This window comes from Colossoma macropomum, unplaced genomic scaffold, assembly GCF_904425465.1.
Source record: "Colossoma macropomum unplaced genomic scaffold, Colossoma_macropomum, whole genome shotgun sequence".
Lineage (NCBI taxonomy): Eukaryota > Metazoa > Chordata > Actinopteri > Characiformes > Serrasalmidae > Colossoma > Colossoma macropomum.
This window is the reverse complement of record NW_023494804.1, coordinates 2,870,464-2,893,761: the sequence shown is the minus strand read 5'-3', so window position 1 is coordinate 2,893,761 and position 23,298 is coordinate 2,870,464. Positions and strand designations below refer to the sequence as shown.

The window sequence follows — 23,298 nt, the reverse complement described above, 5'->3', positions numbered from 1 at the left end:
GCATGTTGCTAGGCAGTTGCTACGGTGGTTGCTAGCTAACACCCTAATAACCACCTGGAAAACCACAGCAACTGCCTAGCAACATCTTACCAAGCTTAAGCTATGCAATCACTTTGCATTTTCTTCAGAAAAAACACTTTTCTAGTTTATTTTAATATAAATATGTTTGTGCATTTAGGTTTAGCTTGTCTGGTTCAAATAACACAGAATTGTGAAGAGTCACTATGGAGGCTCAAGCTGATGCATTGAGAGAGTTTTTGTCCATAGCCATGTTTTAAAAAAAGTTTTTTAACTCAGTGAAGGCTGCTATGAATTTCCACGTTTTTCTGATGTTTTTGAACCCCTGGCCACAGAGCACCTTCAATATTATATCTTTATTTCCCTTCCAGCAGCACTCTCTGTGTTCGCATTATTCTAACATAGAATTGTACTGAATTAATTCATTGTGTTTTGCATCAGTTCACTAGACTCTAGTGACTCAACTGTGTTACAGTTAACCCCACCTATGCCGTAAGTTGACACATTTGCACTTGTGCCACTTTTGGTCGAAATGTTCATAAATTATAGGTGCTGGAAACAAAGTTTGTTTTCATTTGTAGCAGAGATGTTCAGGCAGCTTGTGTATAAAGATAAGTATTAATCTTGCTCAAATACTTTTAAGCAAAAAACACTATATATTTTAGTTTGTCAAGTCAGGTTTTGTCATTTCAGCTCTATACAAGTACACAGTGAAACAAAACAACATTCCTCCAGGACCAACACAGGAACACAAGTGCGAGACAATACAATAAACACAGTGCAGACAATACAGTACAGTAAATAAATACAAAAGACTTACAATAAATACAAACAGAACACAGGCAGTACACAGTACTGAGAGTATGTGGAGCTGTGTAAAGAAGGATGGAACATACTATGGCATTCACCAATCAGGCATAACATTATGACCACCTCCTTGTTTCTACACTCATTGTCCATTTTATTAGCTCCGTCTGTTTCTCTGCATACTTTGTTAGCCCCCTTTTACCCTGTTCTTCAGTGGTCAGGACCCCCATGGACCCTCACAGAGCAGGTACTGTTTGGGTGGTGGATCATTCTCAGCACTGCAGTAACACTGACGTGGTGGTGTGTTAGTGTGTGTTGTGCTGGTCTGAGTGGATCAGACACAGCAGTGCTGCTGGAGTTTTTAAAACACTGTGTCCACTCACTGTCCACTCTATTAGACACTCCTACCTTGTCAGTCCACCTTGTAGATGTAAAGTCAGAGACGATAGCTCATCTGCTGCTGCACAGTTTGTGTTGGTCATCCTCTAGTCCTTCATCAGCGGTCACAGGACGCTGCCCACAGGACGCTGTTGGCTGGATATTTTTGGTTGGTGGACTATTCTCAGTCCAGCAGTGACACTGAGGTGTTTAAAGACTCCAAAAGCACTGCTGTGTCAGCATTATACAGTATACAGTATTTGGTTGATACAGTAATTCTAGCAGCTAACTTTGTTAAAGTGAAGTGAAATGTGCAAAAGTGCAAGTATTCAGATCTGCAGTCATATTAAAGTGAAGTGTTTCAGTGAAGTGCAGTAACTATATTTATACTATGTCCCATAATGTGCCCTGCTGTCCCCTTGTTAGTTGTCATTTTCATATAACAACTACACTTTATTATACACATATGCATGTTTAATATGAGTATTAGTTTCAGGTGTTTATCAAGAGGTTCCACAAACTTAAATACGCTGCATATTTCCATTCAATCCAATATACAGACTGTTTACCTCGATATGAAATGAAAATGTGCCCAGTGGTGACACACATACTGTCGGTTCGTGTGTGTGAGTGTGTGTGTGTGTGTGTGTGTGTGTGTGTGTGGATGCAACCTGTGCTGTGTTTTCTGGTTTGTTGTGAAGGTCAGGAGCACACTGATGCTGAAGAGGTTTTCTCTCCCATTTCCTCAGGCACTCACTCTCCTCCCCACCGCACGCTGCCATGACAACAGCACCTCTCCACCAGCATCTGAAACTATCATTCATATAAAACACACACTCACGCTGATGGGAGCTGGTGTGTGTGTGTGTGTGTGTGTGTGTGTGTGTGTGGCACAGACAGTTCATATCACTCAGCAACAGTTGATTACTTTATAATGGAAATGAGGCCCAAATGTTCTGTATCAGTGGGAGAAAAACATTTAGACCAGCAGGTTCTGATTGTTCCATTTAGCTTTGATGAGTAAAAGGTCAAAGTGGGTCAACATCACCATCATTAGTAGAAGCAGCAGCATTGTTATCTTCATCATCATCATCATCATCATTATCCTCACCCTCAACAACATCATCTTCACCATCATCATGAGAATCATCATCAACACTGAGAGCGTCATCATCAGAATCATCATCATCATCATCATCATAAGAATCATATAATAAGAATTATCAATATCACCACCATCATCGGCAGCATCGTCATCATCATCATCAACATTGACAGCATCATCTTCTTCATCATCACCACCATCATAAGAATCATCAATATCATCATCATCATCATCATCAGTTGCAGCTGCAGTATTGATATCTTCATCAACATCATTAACATTAAGAGCAATATTATCATCGTCATCATCATTTTAAGCATCACCATCTTCATCATCGTCACCACCATCATATCTCAGCATTAGCAGCATTTTCATCATCACCGTCATCTTCATCATTGCTAACATCATAAACATCATCAGTGGCATTATGACCATCTACGGGATTATAATATTAAGCATCATCATCATCATCATTATTACTATTATTATTTGTTGTTGTTTTGTTGTTATTAGTAGTAGCAGTAGCATTCATCAATATCATTATTATTATTATTATTATTATTATTATTATTATTATTATTATACATCATATTTATTTTCATCATCATCTTCATCATCACCATCATCACCATATTATTATTATTATTATTATTATTATTAAACATCATTTTTATTTTCATTATCATCTACGTCATCATCATCATCAGAAGCAACAGCAGTATTGTCAATATCTTCATCAAAATCATCTTCACTATAGACATCATCATCAGTCCACTACAAAGGGAACAATGAGTCGATTTGAAACGCAGCCTATTTCTCTACAGCCTCGTTCATGACGCCTTGTGTAATTGTACCTGGCGCCCTCTAGTGTCTGCTGGAGCCAGTCACACTTTAGAGTTTCATGCTAAATACTTGGGGGCTGAATCCCTATACTGTGTACTACATAAGAAACAGGGAAGTCGGTTTGGGATGCAGCCCACCTGTCCATGTCCTCCCTATTATCTACTCAATATCCTCAGTACAGTCACACTTCAAGGGGTCCTCAAGATGCTGTGCGTTAAAGAGCCAGACGGACTCGGAGGAAACTGTCTGTCTGTGTTGTTGAAGGAGAACCTCAGGCAGGGTCGTCTACATGGCTATCGGGGGCTCCATCTACCCCCATTCAAAGAGGGCATGAAGTTTCACAGACAGTGAGAATGATGATCAAAATGATCCACAGAGAGACAGGAGTGAGTGGAGCTCCGGCGCCAGGACAGCAACCGAGACCCCAACGCGTTATGGCAGCCCCCCTACAGTTAGCCCCTCTACAGTTAGCCCCCCTACAGTTAGCCCACTTTATCCTCCAAATATTACGATTTTATTCTCGAAGTCTACTATTTTTTTTATTAACAGTGGCCCTAAAACGCCGCGTGCTGTGCGATTTGCTTTGCTTTGATCAGTAGAGTGAAAGAAAAAAGATGCTCAAAGATAACGATCTCCAGTTAGTTCACAACATAGGGTACAAGGAGGGGGGGTGGTTTGAGATGCAGCCCACCTCTCCTGTTATCTTGTACTGCAGCTCGCGCCCCCTAGTCTCTGCTGTAGATCCTTGATAAGAGTCAAAACTTCAAGTGTTCCACAAAAAGCTGTGCAGCTTGCTTTGCTTTGATCAGTAGGGAGAACTGAGGATGCTCCAAGAGTCAACCCTGTAAACCCCACCCCAACAGAGCCTCCTGGGGCTTCCCAGTAGACTCAACCTCAGTTTCTGCCATCAGTACGTCTCTACATGTCTCCTGTTATCTCCTGCCACCTAGTGTGTACGTGAGCCCACAAATAGACCCACATGTCAAGGTTTCTTCTAAATATCCAGGTAGTTCACTACATAGGGGACCAGGGCTTGGTTTGAGACGCGCCCCATCTGTACCCTCGTTCCAGTACCGCTGGTGCCCCCTTGTGTCTCATCAATAAAGTCTCTCGAAACCCAAATTACGCCCCCGCCCCCGCACCTCCCCTCCCTTTTCCATTCCGCGTGGGCACGGACTGCGCTGACGTCACCGCGCGCGTGCACTTCAGAAGTGAGTCACGCAGTCAAGTCAACATCCCATATCCCAGCCAGTCCGCCCCCCAACAGTGAAAAAGTGACGTGGTGTTTAGGGGCGCGCGGTGGGGTTAAGATGGGGGCAGGATGGCTGGGAGAAAGTGGGGCACTTAGTGAAGGCATGAATCTGCTGAGGGGCGGCAGAAGGAGCTCCGCGCTCTGCGCATCAGTGAGGTAAGCGCTTTTTTAAGACTGCGCAGGTTTAACGCCTGTCGTTTTAGATCAGCTTCAGAGCAAACGCTGCAAAACTGACCACATTATGTAACTCAGAGATGAAGCCCTCGCTGCGCAGTGACCAAATCATGCAGATCAGACTTTACTGACCAGATTATGATGTTTTAGTTTCTTGTTTCTACACTCACTGACCATTTTATCAGCTCCACTGACCGTATAGCTTCACTCTGTAGTTCTACAGTTACAGACTGTAGTCCATCTGTTTCTCTACATACTTTGTCACCCTGTTCTTCAGTGGTCAGGACCCCCACAGGACCCCCACAGAGCAGGTATTATTTGGGTGGTGGGTCATTCTCAGCACTGCAGTAACACTGACGTGGTGGTGGTGGTGTGTTAGTGTGTGTTGCGCTGGTCTGAGTGGATCAGACACAGCAGTGCTGCTGGAGACTTAACACCTCAGTGTCGCTGCGGGACTGAGAACCAGCCAACAGCGTCCTGTGAGCAGCGTCCTGTGACCACTAATGAAGGACTAGATGATGACCAACACAAACTGTGCAGCAGCAGATGAGCTATCGTCTCTGACTTTACATCTACAAGGTGGACCGACGAGGTTGGAGTGTCTAATAGAGTGGACAGTGTGTGGACACAGTGTTTAAAAGCTCCAGCAGCACTGCTGTGTCTGATCCACTCAGACCAGCACAACGCACACTAACACACCACCACCACGTCAGTGTTACTGCAGTGCTGAGAATGATCCACCACCCAAATAGTATCTGCTCTGTGAGGGTCCATGGGGGTCCTGACCACTGAAGAACAGGGTAAAAGGGGGCTAACAAAGTATGCAGAGAAACAGATGGACTACAGTCTGTAACTGTAGAACTACAAAGTGCACCTATATAGTAAGTGGAGCTGATAAAATGGACAATGAGCGTAGAAACAAGGAGATGGTCATAATGTTATGCCTGACCGGTGTGTGTGTTAACTGTAAGGTGGGGCGGCTCCCCAGACAGAGCAATGTGAACCCAGGCTGTCTGAGTTATATCCCAGGGCCTACCAGGTGAGCCACCACAGCTTTTAGGGACACAGGACCCAAGTGCTAAGCTTATGTACATCAGAAGATGAGTTAAACTAAAGCGCTTGAACACGTGGTGAGTCCAGGGATCGAACCCGGACCCTAGAGATGCTGCGCGAGCCCAGAGAACAAAAAGAACAAAGGACGCCAGGGGAAAACTTTTCTCAGAAGTCGAGAGAGAAATCTGTTTCCCAACAGAAACGGAACCAAAACTGAACAGGAGGGAGTAAGATTCCTTTGTGTTTTTTTTTTCTTTTGAAAGAGAGAGAAGGAAACCTCGAGAGGAGGCTACAGAAACTCGAAAAGTGAGGGGGAGTGCAAAACTCTCAGCCCTCTCACCCAAATTAACGGCTGCTTCTGCCAACTCATAATGAGACAAAGACACAGCAATGTGTGTCTCCTTCTCTGTGCTTATAAAGCCCTCTGCCCAGGTGTAGGACGTTGGGCTTGATTGGACCTGGGAGGAGCGCGTCGTCTCCCTCTGGTGGCCGGGAGCGCCGCAGCCCTGGAGCCAGCCCTTACATTAACGTAGGAAAAAAGTAGAATCGGATCTAATCTGGTCACACTGGGGATGCATTTTAGTGAACAGTGCAAATGGAATCCAGTCAAAGTTTATCCAGATACAGTCTGGACACGAAACACATGTTGACCACCTAAAATCCCAGGATTGTTTCACACTAATACTTATTATTCAGTAACTACAGGGACTTCAGTGCAAACTGGTTGAGCTATTGTTAGGCTATGGAAGTGTTTGGGCCTGGCGTTGGGCCCTGGCCATTTAAGGGCTTAGTGCAAGTGTAAACAGGCTCTAAAATTAGACACTTTAAAATTATGGTTCTTCAAGGGTTCTTTAGTAAACAAAATGGTTCTGTATAGATGATAAAAGGGTTCTTTGCATGGTGAAAGGGTTCTTCAGATTGCTGGAGAATGTGCTGTAGATCTTTTTGCTCTATATAGCACCTAAAAGGGTTTTTCTACAGGTACAAGCTTGACATTGTTATAATACTAGAACCCTTTTTGGTGCTACACAGAACTCTTTTCAAAAAGTCTCTATATAGAACCATCTACAGTGCATTCTCCATCAGTCTGAAGAACCATTTCACGATGCAAAGAATCCTTTAATCATTCAAATGGTTCTTTGAGTATTCAAGGTTCTATATTGAGCTTTATTTCTTTACTAAAGAACCTTTGAAGAACCACAATTTTTAAGAGTGTAGACACATCAGTGTGTTCAGTTAAGGAAAGCGCATTTTGAGCAGGTATCACAGGTAGGTGTGTTGTAATTTAACAATTTACTTAATTTTTTTAATTTTTACAGCGTATTTAATGTTCCGCTTTTTCTTGCTTGTTGAGCGTGCAATGCACTTTGGGTAGAGGTGTGTTAGTGTGTGTTGTGCTGGTCTGAGTGGATCAGACACAGCAGTGCTACTGGAGTTTTAAACACCTCACTGCTGGACTGAGAATAGTCCACCAACCAAAAATATCCAGCCAACAGCGTCCTGTGGGCAGCGTCCTGTGACCACTGATGAAGGACTAGAGGATGACCAACACAAACTGTGCAGCAGCAGATGAGCTATCGTCTCTGACTTTACATCTACAAGGTGGACTGACAAGGTAGGAGTGTCTAATAGAGTGGACAGTGAGTGGACACTGTTTAAAAACTCCAGCAGCACTGCTGTGTCTGATCCACTCGAACCAGCACAACACACACTAACACACCACCACCACGTCAGTGTCACTGCAGTGCCGAGAATGACCCACCACCCAAATAGTACCTGCTCTGTGAGGGTCCATGGGGGTCCTGACCACTGAAGAACAGGGTAACAAAGTATGCAGAGAAACAGATGGACTACAGTCTGTAACTGTAGAACTACAGAGTGAAACTATTTGGTCAGTGGAGCTGATAAAATGGACAGTGAGTGTAGAAACAAGGAGGTGGTTTTAATGTTATGGCTGATCTGTTTCGGGGCTTCCAACTCAGCGAGTTTGGTGGCGTTTTCTTGGACGAGATGTTACAGGATTCATTCTTTTGCTGCCGTCACTGGTTAATCAGTGAAGACGACAGTAAGGAATATTTTGAAAAGAAAAGACAGAAACTGCTGGACAATCATATAAGCGATGTAATTTATAAATGACATTATAAAATATTTGGATTCACACTTAGAAATAAGGAGGGATAAGGAATATGAGCTCAAAGTGCAGCTTTAATTTGAGGGTGTTTTCCTCCAAATCGGTTGGACGGTGTAGGAACTACAACCACTTTCATACAGATCCCTCCATTTTTTAGGGGCTCTAAAGTAACTTGTAAGTTGTATGTGTGAGTTATTCCCTCATTATTTGACTTAAGTGAGCAGATAAGTAACTATATAAAGAGTGTTCTTGGTCGTGGGCTCTGCTGAACATGGCACACGTCTATCCCAACACATAAAAGCAGACAGAGAGCTCGGGAGGACGTTGCTGAGGTTTCAGCTGAATTGAAATAGTAACCCTGCTTGTGTTGAACCATCAGATGGCAGTGTGGGGAACGCAGGAGCGTTTGCTGTTATGGAGGCCAGAGCAGAGGAATAATGGGGCTAGAGATGTTTCTATGAGCCGTATGTGCAGTCATTTAGGGGCTTTCGAGTATGTGCTTTGTTTATATTTATCATGTAAATATAATATAATATATCTCCTTTTCAGCGACCTAATAAAACATCTTCTGTTTTATTTTCTTGTCCATTGATCCAGTGAAATCAATGGCTTGAAAGTTGGTGATGTGATGCGTTATTAGCATTTTGACTGGCGTTCCACAAAGTTGAGATGGTTGCAACTGTTGCAGATGCTTTACATTTATGCAACTCAAGTGCAATTTAGTTTCATGTTAGTTTCAAGCAACTAAAGTTGCTTAAAGTTTCACACAGCCTTAGTGGGTCAGTGTTTCTTGATTAATCTGTTGTGGTCAGAAAATATATCCACTCAGTTCTGGTTCCTAGTTAAGCCACACCCACTTTATTTATTTATTTATTTATTTTTTTAGCCCGGGCCAGTATTCCTTGGCCACACCACAAAGCCCCTTTACAGGTACATTAACTTTTCTTTTTCGCTTCATTATTAATGTCACTTATAAGCTGATGTGGTACCACAACCACCCAAGCCCCCCAAAACACAGTCCCTCCCCCCTCAACCACAGAACCTCCCCGCCCTGCCATCCCACCTCTCTAAGTGAAAGGAAAGAGAGAGGTAGCTAAGGAAAAAAAACAATAAACAGAGTAATAACGCCCCTTACCCAATTTTTCTAAAAAATAATAACCACACCCACTTTCGGCTTGTCCTTTAAAAAATGGTGGCTGTGTCCAAAACTGAAGGCAGCTGCCTTGATGCCTTGCTGCCCATGCTGTCTCACAAGTTTGTCCCCTAGAGGGCAGCGTTGTGATGAGGGTCCCTGCAACTGAATTGCATTTGAAACGTAGTTCAAAGGCAGCGATACGTCACTGCGTTGCCAAGCTAGATAGGTAGATTATTGATCCCGAAGGGAAATTACAGTAGCAAGACATGTAATTAAGAATAAACGTACATCTATCAGGCATCAATAAAGATAGAAATAACAATAGACATAAATCAGGCAGAAACAAAACATTGGACATAAGTTAAAATATGAGACAGTAGGAATAGAAGTATATCTATTTGCATATTTACATAGCATATAAGACAGATTTGTTGTATTCATATGAGAGCAGGTGTTGCACTGTGATATGAGGTAGTTGAGGTACAACTCAATGAGTATAGACATAACTAGGAGTATCAGCAGTGTTTACAGTGTAAAGTGTGCAGTGAGAGTCATTACAGTAACAGTTATGATATACTGCATTCTCTGTTTATCCAGTGGAGCATGCAGGAGGTGTGAGGTGTTGTCCAGGATGGCTAACAGCTTGTTGAGCGTCCTTTGTTCTGCCACAACCTCCAAAGAGTCCAGCTTGACTCCACCAACAGAGCCAGACTTCCTAATAGTTTGTTTCATTTGTTCTAGCTAACTGTCTAACTGTCTAACTGTCTAAAGCCAACTGTCCCTGCTAAGCTAATTGTCCCTGCTAAGCTAACTGTCCCTGCTAAGCTAATTGTCCCTGCTAAGCTAACTGTCCCTGCTAAGCTAACTGTCCCCTGATAGCAAGAGGATAGTGGGCCACTCTTGGCCAACTGATGGCAAAGCTGGCGGTCCACTGGTGTTTTGCTCAGCGTTTTCTGGGCGGCCCACCAGTGTTTAGGCAGAGTATTAGACAAAATTCCACTTATCATCACTCATTTTCCACTCACAGTCCAATTTACTGATTTCCCTTCCTTCCTTTCTTTAGTTATGCTTTGTAAATTAGTTTAGTAAATAAATTTCATCTACCACGGAGTCAACAACAACATTTTTTATAAAACCATTTCAAATCAGGCCTCATCATTTTTTTTTCTCCCGGTTGTTTGTAATATTTGTCTTGGTTTATTTCCCAAAATAAAAGTCTCTGTGTGTTTAAAATCTGTTTGAGAAAATTAGTTAGAGCTTGTATGCAGGACAGTAATCTGGGTGGTCCGAGAGTGGACCAGCAGTGGCAAACAGTCAGCGGGGTGCCGACCATATTAAGCCAGCGGACCGATAAATGCTCGCTATCAGGGTCCCTGCTAAGCTAGTTGTCCCTGCTGAAAAAAAAATCATAGAAACCATTCAAAGTTTCTGCTGGTTCAATAGTCAGTGATGGTATTCTGTGTTTTCCTGATGGGTTGATATCACAGTGTAAAGGACTCTAATGGTTTGAGAGGCGCTCTGCATTCCAGATGCATGCGATGGCTTCCTAATTGGATCTAAAAGTGCCCTACAGGAACCCAGTGGTCTCTAATAGTAACCATCAACAGAATTCCCATTAGAAAACAAAACCAGCAGGTTTTAATCCTAATGGTTCTAATAGTCCCTTTTCAGCAGGGGTGTTAGCATTAGCTGTTAGCAGTGTTTGAGCTGAGGGGTTGCTGGTGGGTTCCTGGACCTCCCATAAGAGCAAAGGAGAGAGACAGTATTGAACTTTGTAGGATCCCATGTTATTTCCTTGAATAAAATGTTAATGTTCTTGCCGAATGAGCGCCCTCACGAGGTGACCATCTTCTTTTCTTCATGTTCAACATTAGACTCCTCCCCCTGAGTAAACTGTAAACTCGCCCAGCTTGAATTTTTTACAGAACCGTACAATGTACACTGTTAGAAATAAAGGTTCTGTGCAGGTACATTTTTAATTCATAAAGAGTGTAAATGTTCCCTCAAAGGTACAACAGTGATATTTAGGTCTGATTGTGAACCTTAAATAAGTGTTTCCAGGTGAAAAGTTCGTTTTTGTACCTTTTCATAACCGAATGTTTTAAACAGAACAGTAAAATAAAAGCCTGGAGACGAGACGGGGTGTGTGGAGTCAGTACAGCTTAGAACATATCATTTCAGTGGATTATGGTTCAGTTATGTTCCCTGACTAAAGGTACTGAGATGGACCCTTGAGGGTTCCACCTCAGTGACAGTTTCATATCTTCATTTCTGAGAGTGTAGAGCCACCACTTCACACTGCTTTGCTGAAGAAGCTAAAAAACGCATCTCAGATGGCTGAGAAACAGAGTAAAAGGTGGGCTGTTAGACCTGTTTGCCTTAGTTCACATGTGTCAGGCTCCAGTCCTCGCAGGCCAAAACACTGTAGACCTTAGCGTGTTGCCTCATTAAACACAAGTCAGCTCATCAGCTAATAAGCACGGTTTTCATGAACTGAATTCAGAGCGTTAGATGAAGGGAGACGCTAATCTCTGAAACTACACATAAATATGCATCAATAGGCCTACATTTCACTTTCAGCCAGATGACCCCCCCCAGGACCTTTGCCACAGCTTGAACCCTGGCCGTGAGCATCCTTTACCCACAATAAATGTCTTTAAGGAGGCTTGCATAAGAAAAATGTGGTATCTTACAAAAATGAATCATTTGCCTCAGAAAAAGAAGAGAACACAGCAGCTGTTTAGCTAAGATCAGTAAATTTAGTTTAGCTAATTTAGCTAATTCTGAAAAGTCAATAGTTTTTCACACAGTAGCGCTTGGGAATGGACGCCAGGTCGCGCTGCATTATGGGATCGAGATTGCAGAGAGCTTACAGAGATTGCTGTATTATTTGACTTCATATTGAATCCAATGAATTGGGAGTGACGGTTTGTTTTTAGGACAACACCAGAGAACTTCTCTAGTTAGAGTTTCTCTAATGTCTTCTGGGTTTCTCAAACGCTAGAGTGAGTCCAAAATGAAAGGGTTAAGATGGAGCATTTGAACAAAATCATAGTTTATAAATGCTTTTATATTTTTAATGTAAAAGAATTCATTCATTTCCTGAACACAGAGCACCATAAAATATTTTAACACTGCTGTTATATTTTTAAACAGTTTTGAACTTGAGGAGCCAATGAGCTGCTCTGCTCGCCAACCAATCAGCACTCGTATCAGTAATGTTAGCGTCCTGCTGCCCAAAACTTGTTTGCTGTAGAAAAAAGGAAACATACAGGCGAGTTTTCTTGGCTTTTTTAGTTAAATACATCCTTCTACTGTCTAAAATTAAAGGAAAGTTCTGGTTCAGTGATTAGAAACTATTTTAACTTTTTGTCCGAGTCCGGACCCAGACGCTGTCCTATATGGACCCGGACCTATAACTGATAAACTATGGAGAATTATTTAATTTCGACGGGGTGGTGCTATTTTAATCTGTGTAATTTTTCTACCCTTACGGTACCGGTGTAGCGGCCCGGGAAACTCACAAACCAATCGCATGTGTTGTAAATATCACACAAGACGCTACTCAGCCAATCAGATCTGTGATTTACGATGAGCACTAAGACTCGAGTGAGTGACGCCACACACAGGGGGACGAGGAGAGAAACAGCAGTCAGAGAAGAAAGTGAGTCAGAGGGAAGTTGTTTCACATGGTGTTCTCCAAAAAGAGAAAACTGACAATAAATGCTGTTGAAATGTTACTGAACTGTACTTTATTTGATTTGACATTCGGTCGTTGACCACATAAGATGTTGATATACCTGCTAGGCTACTTCAGTAAACAGTATATGGCACTGAATCATGATGCAAGACATTATGATGTTCTGGACCTTTGCTAGAGAAAATTTTCTCTAACTGGATTTTACTTAATTTTAATTAAATACCCCTCTTCTGGACAGTTTGTCCTGCCGTTGTGTTCCATACAGTACCGTCCCTTTTGGGTGATTTCAGTCCAGATTGCTCTGATAGACTCTCATATCAAGGCATTCTTTTAACTGTAGGCACTGCAGTGCAGTCTGCATGGAATCTGGGATGGCTAGCACACGCATGCTTTCATGATATGTAACCTGGACTGTGTTCAACCCCAATAAAATATAACAAAACGTTTATATAAATGGAAACGGTGGTGTGTTAAACACTCTGTTGTGTTACTCAAGTGTTACAACTATGGCAGCTGAAAAAGCCATTAGTGGTGCCCTTTTTGAATATTTTTTGGGCTGATGAAACGAGCTTAAATACGTGTTTAATGCTTCAAAATACATCTTCTAAAGTCTTCAACTGTTGACAACACCAAGCTGCAGCGGCCGCATTTGCAGAGGACTTTATTAGAAACCATTGTGTTCACTGGCTTTTTAATACGGCAGGGTTTATAAACACAGCGATGCTGATTGGGTAACATCCTGACACACCTATCAAATGTACCTCAAAGCCCTTTACAAAACAATGTTTGGGCAAAACATATCGTTCAACCTGGAAGCCGTAGCAAAATAGCACACAATGTTCTGAGATTGTAGGGACTGAGGCAGCTCACGATCTAGCGCCATCTAGTGGTTACCAGCAGAAACTTTTTATGGTTTCTAACACTAAAGCTTCTGATCCAGCCAATCAGGGACTAGTGAAGTCGTTGATTAGCTGAAGCAAGTGTGTCAGGATGTGGTTGAACGTAGACCCTCCAGGAAGGTAGATCTCCAGGACCAGGGCTGGTGACCACTGATCTACTCTTCTTTCAAGAAACGGAGGATCCGAGGAACCTCAGAGGCATTTTTTTACAAACATTCACTTCAGACTCTACTTAGGTCAGGGGTCAGCAACATGCGGCTCTTTTACTGCCCTGTTGTGGCTCCACAGCAGAATCAGATTTGTAGGTAAAAATAAAATAATCCTCCTTTACAGTAAAATAAAGCTCTGCTGATCGTTCAACACAGTTTAACAGTAAATGGTCTTAAACTCTGGAGTTAATGTAGAACTGCTAATTCACCCTTTAACCCTGAAGATCAGCGCAGACTGCTGGTCACCATAGCAACTGGACAAGAATCTCGCCTAGCTAGTAGCCAATGAAAAGTCAAAGAGAGAGATTTAAAACAAACATCGATAATTTGGAGATGAATGGACTTATTTGTGTTTATAATCACTCCAGCTGGTTTCCTGATACGTTTAATCTGCAAGAGAAACTGACAAACACTAAAAAGTCACAAATCTGAAGTCAGAGTCTCGTTTGAGTTTTCCACCGTAAATAGTGCAGCAGTTAAATTCTGGCGCCATTTAAGGTGGAACGGGAAAACTCGAACAAGAAGCTGGTGAATGAGAAACGACTTCAGCTTTGTAAAAGTCGAACATTAAGAGACATTTTACGAGAAACTGTTCTACTTTTGCAGAAAAGTTTCCTGCCGGAGATGAGAGAAAAGCAGCTATAGCTGAACTAAAGCTTAAAGCAGAGCAAAGTAAGTCTGTGTTTTCATTTAGATTATATTTTTTATCTTATTCTTATTCAGTACATCAGCACATACTGAGACATATTTACAGCCAAGATGGTAAAATGGACATAAAGTGTGGCTTCCAAGGTGGTTTGATTTTTTATTGAAAGACAAAATGGCTCTTCTTAACATTTGGGTTGTCAACCCCTGGATTAGTGGCATCCTGCCTCAGGACACTACCTAAAAACAAAATTAAAATTCTTGGGTTATTTTCAAAAGTAAAGGCCCAAAAACAAAAATAAAGCTTGGTGTATTGTTTTGTTGAATTCCGCTGCTGTGTGAATATCAGAGCACTGGAATGTCACGTCTGTGTAATCAGTGTATTTTTAAATATAATTCTGAAGTGATGACGAAATCTGAGATTTAACGATGCGTGTCAGAAGTGAAATCATGAGCGACAGTGAGACAGTCAGAGATTTACACCTCTGCTTCACCCGTTTAAACGTCAGTAACGCTACAGCTGTTTGCTGTGATTATATTGTCTTGGCAGCTCTGTAAGGAGACTCCATTCAGCACTACTGAGAACAGCGGAGATGACACCTCCCATCACACCTCTCTCTCTCTCTCTCTCTCTCGTTACTATTCAGGAGCCAGTTTCCCAAAAGCACCTCGGTGTTAATTTCTTAAAGAAGTGTTAAGCCTAGTAGAGAGAGTGTTCAAAGTGATGAAGAGCCACCTTTGCGCTGAGATGCTTTCAGGAAACCCGGCCCAGTTCAGACCAGCTCAGAACAGCTTCACTGGCTCAACAATATTAAATATAATATTGCTTGATAACAATAAAGTGGAAGAGGGAGAGAAAGAGAGAAAATAGAGAGAGAAATACATATATAGAGACAGAGAAACAGAGAAATAAAAAAGGAGAGAGAGAGGGAGAGAAATAGAGAGTAAAAAAGGGAAATTTAATAACTAAATAAGAACAAAATGATATTTAGCAAACCATTGAGGTATATGATGGATAATATATGATACTCTCTCTCTTTCTGTCCTTCTCTGCCTCCTCTATTTCTCTCTCTCTCTCCTTTTCCTCTCTCTATTTCTTCCCCCCTCTCTATTTCTCTCTCTGTCTCCTTTTTTATTTCTCTGTCTCTATATATGTATTTCTCTCTCTATTTTCTCTCTTTCTCTCCCTCTTCCTTTCTCTATCTCTATATCTCTCACTCTCTCTTTATCTCTTATTTTCTCTTTTTCTTCCTTTTCTATCCTTCTCTGTCTCTCTCTTCTTTTTCTACTTCTCTACATTTCTCTCTTTCTCTTTATCTGCCTCTCTCCCTCTCTACCTTTATCTCTCCTTCTTCTACTTCTCTATTTCTCTCTGTCTCTCTTTCTCTTTTCTTTTTCTATTTGTCCCTTTCTATCCCTCCTATTTCTCTCTCTCCTTTATCTCCCTATTTCTCCTCTCTATTTTTCTCTCTATTGCTCTCTCTCTCCCTCTCTACCCCCTCTCCAATCCTCTCTCTCTTTATTTCTCTCTATAAATTTCTCTCTCTTTCATTTTTCATTTCTCTATTTCTCTCCATATATATTTTTTCTCTCTCCTTTATTTCCCTATTTTTCTCTCTCTCTTTGCCTATTTATATATCTCTCTATTTTTCTTTGTATTTCTCTCTTAATTTTTCTCTCTCTCTCTCTCTTACCCTCTCTCTTTCTCTCTCTATCTCTATATTTCTCCCTCTCTTTCTCTCCCTCTCTCTTTATCTCTTATTCTTTCTCTCTTTCTTCCTCTCTCTATCTCTATATCTCTCCCTCTCTCTTCATCTTATTCTTTCTCTGTTTCTTCCTTTGTATCTCTTTCCTTTCTCTATTTCTCTATTTCTCTCTGTCTCTCTCTGTCTCTCTCTCTCTCTCTCTCTCTCTCTCTCTCTCTCTCTGCTGCAGATGGTGGACTGTGTGGATCATGATGTCATGTGTGGTTTTGGTCAGAAGGTTCAGTCTGTCTGACAGACATGAGGAAGACGGATGGCCGGAGGAGCCAATCAGCTCAAAGGGGAGGTGGGTTTTATAGGCAGCCTGACCAACAGTAGCCCTTTGGTCACAGACAGGAGGTGATGGTGGTGTTTCGTGTTCATTGTTGCTGAGTTGTACATGTATGGGCTGAAAGCAGCCGTGCTGTTGATCAGTATTGATGATTTTGCAGCGCTGCCATAGAACTTGATGTTTATTGAGCAGAAGTGATTGACTGTGAAGTACTAAACATCTATAAAACGTTTATAAGACTATGTTTATAAATCAAAATGTCAGTAAAATGCAAACACTATGATCAATACACAACATTCTCTTACATTCAATACACTAAAAATTAGTACGTTGATTTTACTTCATTCAAATGTATACTTCATTTTCACATGAAAGGTCTGACTGGCAGAGGTGTTCTGGGGATCTGAATGTACAACATGCATGTAGTCTGCAGTGCAATAAGCAGGTTTGGGAAGTTACAGGAAAATAGCAGGCGTATTATAATACCTCGGTTCACATGCGTATTGAACTGCACTGTATAAAATGAGAAGTCAGCTCAACTTAAAATGATATAGTAACTGATTACATGGGTTTTCTTGAGTGGACTCAACTTGAGGAGCTCAAACTTCTTAGCTGAGTCAAAATTTCTCCCAACTACTGTTTCTAGCTCTGCATCTCAGTTAGATAAACAAACCTTTCTATCACACAGTCCCATCTGGCATATTTATCTCTTGGGCTTACGGATTATGGACAGCTGTGGTGTTGCTGGGATTTAAACTCACAACCTCCTGATGTTGGGACGAATTAGTAAACAGCTACACCACATGAGACGATGCCATGCTTTAAAGTTAATACAACAAATATTTTCTTGTTTTAAACATTTGTAGACACAATATCTGAGCTGCTTCATGTGTTCCTGAGTGGTGCAGTGGATTAAGCCGTCACCCCAACAGGAGGGTGTGAGTTTGAGCCCTAGCGATGCCACAGCCATCCGTAATTGAGTACCCAAGAGGAAAATGTCTAGCAGGACTGTGTGATGGAAAGAGTCCTGGCTGGTGGGGACATTGAGTATAAATAACTCAATTAAGAAGTTTGAGTTGGGTGAACTTTTGTGTCCTCAAGTTGAGTCAACTCAGGAAAAGCCATGTAATCAGTTAGTATATCATTTTGAGTTGAACTGACCTCTCAAGTTTAACAGTGTGTAGGGGGCGTACCGAACGGTTCAGAAACATACCGCATACTGTTGCTTCCCTAATTTCAACACATTTTGTGTTAAAAGTCATTCAAAATTATTTGTCTCCTACTGAACACACTGATGTGTCTGGTCAGAGACAGAACGTGTTGGTTTTTAACACGTTTTTAGCGTGAAGGCTGTACGAAGGGCAGTTCTAGCAGTTCTAGCTTCACTGTGGACATTTGCAGCTTCTTATGGCTACGTTTACACAGCAGGTGTGACACAGATGTGTGTTTGTGTAAACAGATGAACACACTGAATCTGACATTTTCAATTCCGATTTGAGACGCTTTCATATGTGGCACTGAAATCTGATACGTATCTGATCCGAATTTTACGTCAATCCAACTCGACATTCGTCAGCATTTCGCGCTGCTCAGAAACATTTAGGCTGATGTTTCTGTACAAAAAATTAGAAGAGACTTATCGCAGCCGCTCCGCATTCGAAGAGGTTTCGAACGAAACGGCTGAATGTGGCCGGAGGAGACCGAGGCTGCAGCGCCAAATAACAGTTTAAAAAATCCGAAGACACGAACCAAAGAAGTGACCGCGCCCCTTTTTACGGCAAGCTGAACACATTCTCGGTGATGAGTCCAGCTGTCAACCACTGGAACGTCATAATGTGATGCTGGTGAAGATGAAGCTGATCCTCCAGGAGCGACTGGCATTCGCTGGCCATCATGATTGTTTACCTCCGGATGAGCCGCGTGAAGCGCTGTTCTTTTGCGCATGCGGCTCAGTTTAGGAGCTGATCTGTTCAGACTGATCACATTTGTCTGTTGCATTCAGATCACATTTAAAAGATAATGTGAACAGCCAAACCAAAAAATCAGATTTGGTGAGAAAATCAGATTTGGGCCACTTTTACCTGCTGCGTAAACGTAGCCTAATAGATATTCAAGTAATGTGTTTTTTTCTTTGCGTGTTGCAGTTTTACAGTTACTCCTGTTCAGTCAGTAACATCTTAACTATGGTTTCAAACCTTTTACTTCATATTCACAAAAACTGTGACTAATTTCTTACTGCAAACATGCAAACATTAGTGAGAGGCTACGCTTTCTTTCCTCCTCCAAGAGTATCCCACGTTATGAAGCTCGAGTTTATTTTACAGTAGAGCAGACGCTGAGCCTTTATACGAAATGGTTATGATGTTTTGTGAGCTGATTGAGAATCTTGAAAAGAGAATAACGATGCATTTAAAAATCGCTTATTTTTTAAAGCGAGTACAAGAACTTTTGTTTTTGTCATGTCATGGAAACCAGTGCTTTTACATATCAAATCAAAGTTATAAGGTGTGTTTCAGTCTGAACTGCTTTTTTTTGGAAGGAGACACGATACAGGGCAACCAATCAGAACAGAGATCATTTACATGTAGCAGTCTTAAAGGCACAATAACAGCCTGTGTTATTGAAAAGAAGCTGGAAAATTTATTACTTTTTTTAAGTACATAAAGCCACAAAAATCGTTATTAGTGGGCCTCAATGGGAAAATCTTAAAGAATCTTAAATCTTAAATCTTAAAAGCCAGTCCAATGCATTCTCTTTTCTGAGAATAGACAGACAGACAGGTGTATAGATACACTATATGGACAAAAGTATTGGGACACTCCTCCTAATTATTGAGTTCAGGTGTTTCAGTCACACCCGTTGCTAACAGGAGGATAAAATTAAGCACATAGTCTTGCGGCTATAATAGACAAACACTGGCAGTAGAATGAGTCGTACTGAAGAGTTCATTGACTTTAAACATGGCTCTGTCATAGGACGCCACCTCTGCCACAAGTCAGTTTGTGAAATTTCTGCCCTGCTAGATCTGCCCCTGACTACTGTAAGTGCTATTATTGTGAAATGGAAGTATTTAGGAGCAACAACAGCTCAGTCTTGAAGCGATAGACCACGTAAACTCACAGTGGGGCCGCTGAGTGCTGAAGCTCACAATGCACATCCCCTGTTAAATCACTCACTGCAGAGTTCCAAACTGCCTCTGGAAGCAACATCAGCAAAAGAACTGCACATTAGGAGCTTCACAAAATGGGTTTTTATGGCTGATCAGCTGCACACAAGGCTAACATCAAAATGCACAATGCCAAGCGTCAGATGGAGTGGTGTAAAGCGCCGCCACTGGACTCTGGAGCAGTGGAAACACATTATGTAGAGTGACCAATCACGCTTCTCTATCTGTCAGTCTGATGGACGAGTCTGGGTTTGGCGAATGCCAGGAGAACGTTACCTGCCTGACTGCACTGTGCCAGCTGTAAAGTTTGGTGGAGGAGGGATGATGATATGGGGCTGTTTTTCAGGGGTTGGTCTAGAACCCTTAGTTCCAGTGAAGGGAAATCTTAATGCTTCAGCACCAGGACATTTTGGACAATTTTACACTTCCAGCTTTGTGGGACAGTTTGGGGAAGAACCTTTCCTGTTCCAGCATGACTGGCTGGGTGAGTTTGGTGTGGAAGAACTTGACTGGCCCTCACAGAGCCCTGACCTCAACCCCATCACACACCTTTGGGATGAACTAGAACAGAGATTGTGAGCCAGGCCCTCTCGTCCAACATCAGTGTCTGACCTCACAAATGCTCTTCTGGATGAATGGGCAGAAATTCCCACAGACACTCTTCCAACATCTTGTAGAAGCTTCCCAGAAGAGTGGAAGCTGTTAGAGCTGCAAAGCGGGATTTAGAATGGGAGTCAGACTAATAGACAGACATATATATATATAGATAGATAGATAGATAGTTAGATTTGCTGAATTTAACATAGTGGGTAAATGTAGCATTACATTTGTGAGGAAATGATCAAAACAGTTGAATCAAGTAAATTCAAAACAGCTCTTAAATTACATTGAAATTATTATGAATTTCTGAAATTTTAATTGGGGGAGTTGCATTTCTCTTACTCAGCGTTGCTCACCTCCTGCTGATCAGAGCGTAAACTGATTTAAACTGCACTCTCAGAGGCCCAGGCTTTTAAAGCGGCCTGCATGTGGAGCTACAGATGTGTTGTGCTCTCCACCAGAACAGCCCATCCAGCCGTGTTCCAGATGTGCGATCCCAGGAGACCAATTTCACCCACTACAGAGAGGCTTTTGTGCGAGTTAGAGGCGCTCGACTGACCCAGATATATATGCACTCCTGCAGTGCGTTTACGTTTACATTTACAGGTATTCATTTGCACTGCAAGACTTGAAATCTCGGCAAGTGATGGCAGTATATCTAATATTTCTCATTGTGGGACTGATTATCTTAATGCACTGGTAAATAATTCTACTTCTTCCAAGAAATAGTGCTTGACAGAAGTTCAGTTATGTGCCGGTTTTCACTTGTAAGATCACTTAATGCAGAAAGATTCTAGAAAAATGTCTAGAAATTAATAGAATAGTCTTATTAACAGAACAGTTTCATACTGAGTAATATTAGATATGGATGATTCTGGTGACTTTTAAATGATTTTGGACTAAAATCCTTTTGCTTTGACTGACCCCATACTTTCATTATGTATATTTTATTAAAACAAATGATTGAACATTCCAGAACAGTCATAGCTCTAGCCAAACTGTACCAAATGTTTCAGTAGTGACTATTTCGGTGGTGACGATTTTAGCTCATTTTGAGCAGAAGTCAAAAGTGCTACCTAGTAAAGGACTAGCAAACACAGCTTTGAACAGCTGTTCACACATTAAATCATCATATTTTTCATTAAAACACAAAAAAGTTTGCTTAATTTTGGAAAATCTTTGTTTCGTTAGTGACAATTCTTAATGTTCCACACTGATCTTCAGACTTCGGGACACATTTACTTCAAAACAATGGGATCTAACTGCTCACCATGTGGCCATGAGGGACAGGGATGCAGCCTCACTTCCACAGACTAACACTCTGTGTTTCGGCTGTGACATAAAAACATGGAACAGGATTTTCTGAACATTTTTTTTTATTATTAAAAAGTAAACTGAGGATAAATCTTACTCAGCTTCATTTTTCAAAAAGAAAAAAAAAAATTTAAAAATCTAAGTATTATTTTCCCAAGTGTAAATTTAGGGGTTAGGATTTGGGACAGACACCTCCCAATAGAAAGTATCCAATAAATGATGATTATTTATATATATATATATATATGTATATATATATATATATATATATATAGATAGATATATATAGATATATTTAACTTATCACTATCTCTGTTAATGCCTTGAGTTTAAATAAATCATAACTTAAACCTTGTAACTGTCTGAGGTCTGAATACTTAATTGTTTTGTAAATAGTTTTTACTGTAGGACTGCAGTTTGGACTAATTCAGTAAAATGGTCCTTTTACTCCCTACATTTAAGATGCTTTCACATGCAATTATCATTTTTGCAGTGTGACAGATGCTTTTATTCGAGGCTAGTGCTTGATGATAGTGATCAAAGTGAAAAACATAATATTTTCCAAATATTATTACAATTAAGGAAATAGTGCTAGTGTTCATTACAATGAATGAAAGCAAATACTCACTAATCAACATTATTCAAATCAGGTCACGCTAATTGGTGGTTACTAGCGTCTGTTCTTTGTTAGCCACATTAGCATGAACGGTTAAACTATTCCTTTGAGTTAACATTAAAGAAATGAGTCTTTGCTTCCTGAGTGCTACTGCCCTATACTAAAACAATGAATCTCACACAGTATTGAAAATGTAAAAGGTAATTCCACAGATGTTTCAAAATTCCTCCATAATTCAGTGTGAGATGTAAACAGAGGGATTCAGAGTGGTTTGGTGTGAAATGGTTCAGATGTCTTTACAGTGGTGATGATAGGAACCAGGGGTCGCCATGACTACAACACAAATATAGACATTTTATTTACTGTCCAAAACCACCAGTGTACCTACACGAGTCTTCTGAGTTTGTATCCCTCCACCATGAATGGATTTTTGACCAAAATCTTCGCAAAACTATCATAAAACAGTGTCTCGGTCATCAGGCAGTGAATTCATAACCATTTCATGTGGTAACTTTCTGTGAGGGAGCTTTTAGAGGTGGACGTCTGGTTCCTATCACCACCACTGTGAACAATTCTGACTCGGTAAGTTTCTCTAGAACAGAGCGTTTCACACCAAACCACTCTGAATGACACTGTTTACATCTTAAACATTTGAAAGGGATCTCTTATGCTTTTTCTCCAGTTTTCCTCTTTCCTTTAGTGTGTTATGTATCTTTTTGTTCATGTAAACGTTCTACAAAGCTCAGCGTTCCCTCCAGAGGGAGAAACTCTCTCCCACAGAACCCACTTTTCTCAGCTGCCTGAAACGCCTCGTTGGAATTCCAGCCCTTTTCCTTTGTTACAAGATGACATCATCTCATAACACAGTCCTTACTGCCCGCCTACCGGTGAGCTCGGCCCCCTCACACAGCGCACAGCAGCTACTGGAGGAGGAAGAGTGTGTTCAGTGCTGTAGCATGTGGAGAAGACGCTGACCGGACTTTCAGATTCCACTCTGGATCAAACTGATACAGCAGAACTGACGCCGCTGGAGAAACAGCCACAGTGGAGTTACAGCTGCTCAGGAGAGAAGGGTCTGTCTGCAGACTGCAGGACAGGGGTGGAACGTGGAGGGGTGGAACCGCTCTGGAAGTTGACTGATCAGAACAGAGTGGGCGAGCTGACCAATCAGGGCACACTGGGCTCATCGGGAGGCGGGGCTTAAAGACACAGGAGCTCT

General features: G+C 41.5%; 1 protein-coding gene across 2 annotated transcripts in view; it reads left to right on the top strand.

Annotated features, from left to right (window-relative positions):
- Window positions 1-4,433: 4,433 nt before the first annotated feature.
- The window catches only part of kdm6bb (lysine (K)-specific demethylase 6B, b), a 70,202-nt gene continuing 51,337 nt past the window's right edge, over window positions 4,434-23,298 (top strand). For both annotated transcript variants that reach the window (XM_036594552.1, XM_036594555.1), the window contains exons 1-2: window positions 4,434-4,559; window positions 16,285-16,398. The gene's annotated coding sequence lies outside the window, so the exon portion shown is untranslated. The remainder of the gene's footprint in view (window positions 4,560-16,284; window positions 16,399-23,298) is intronic.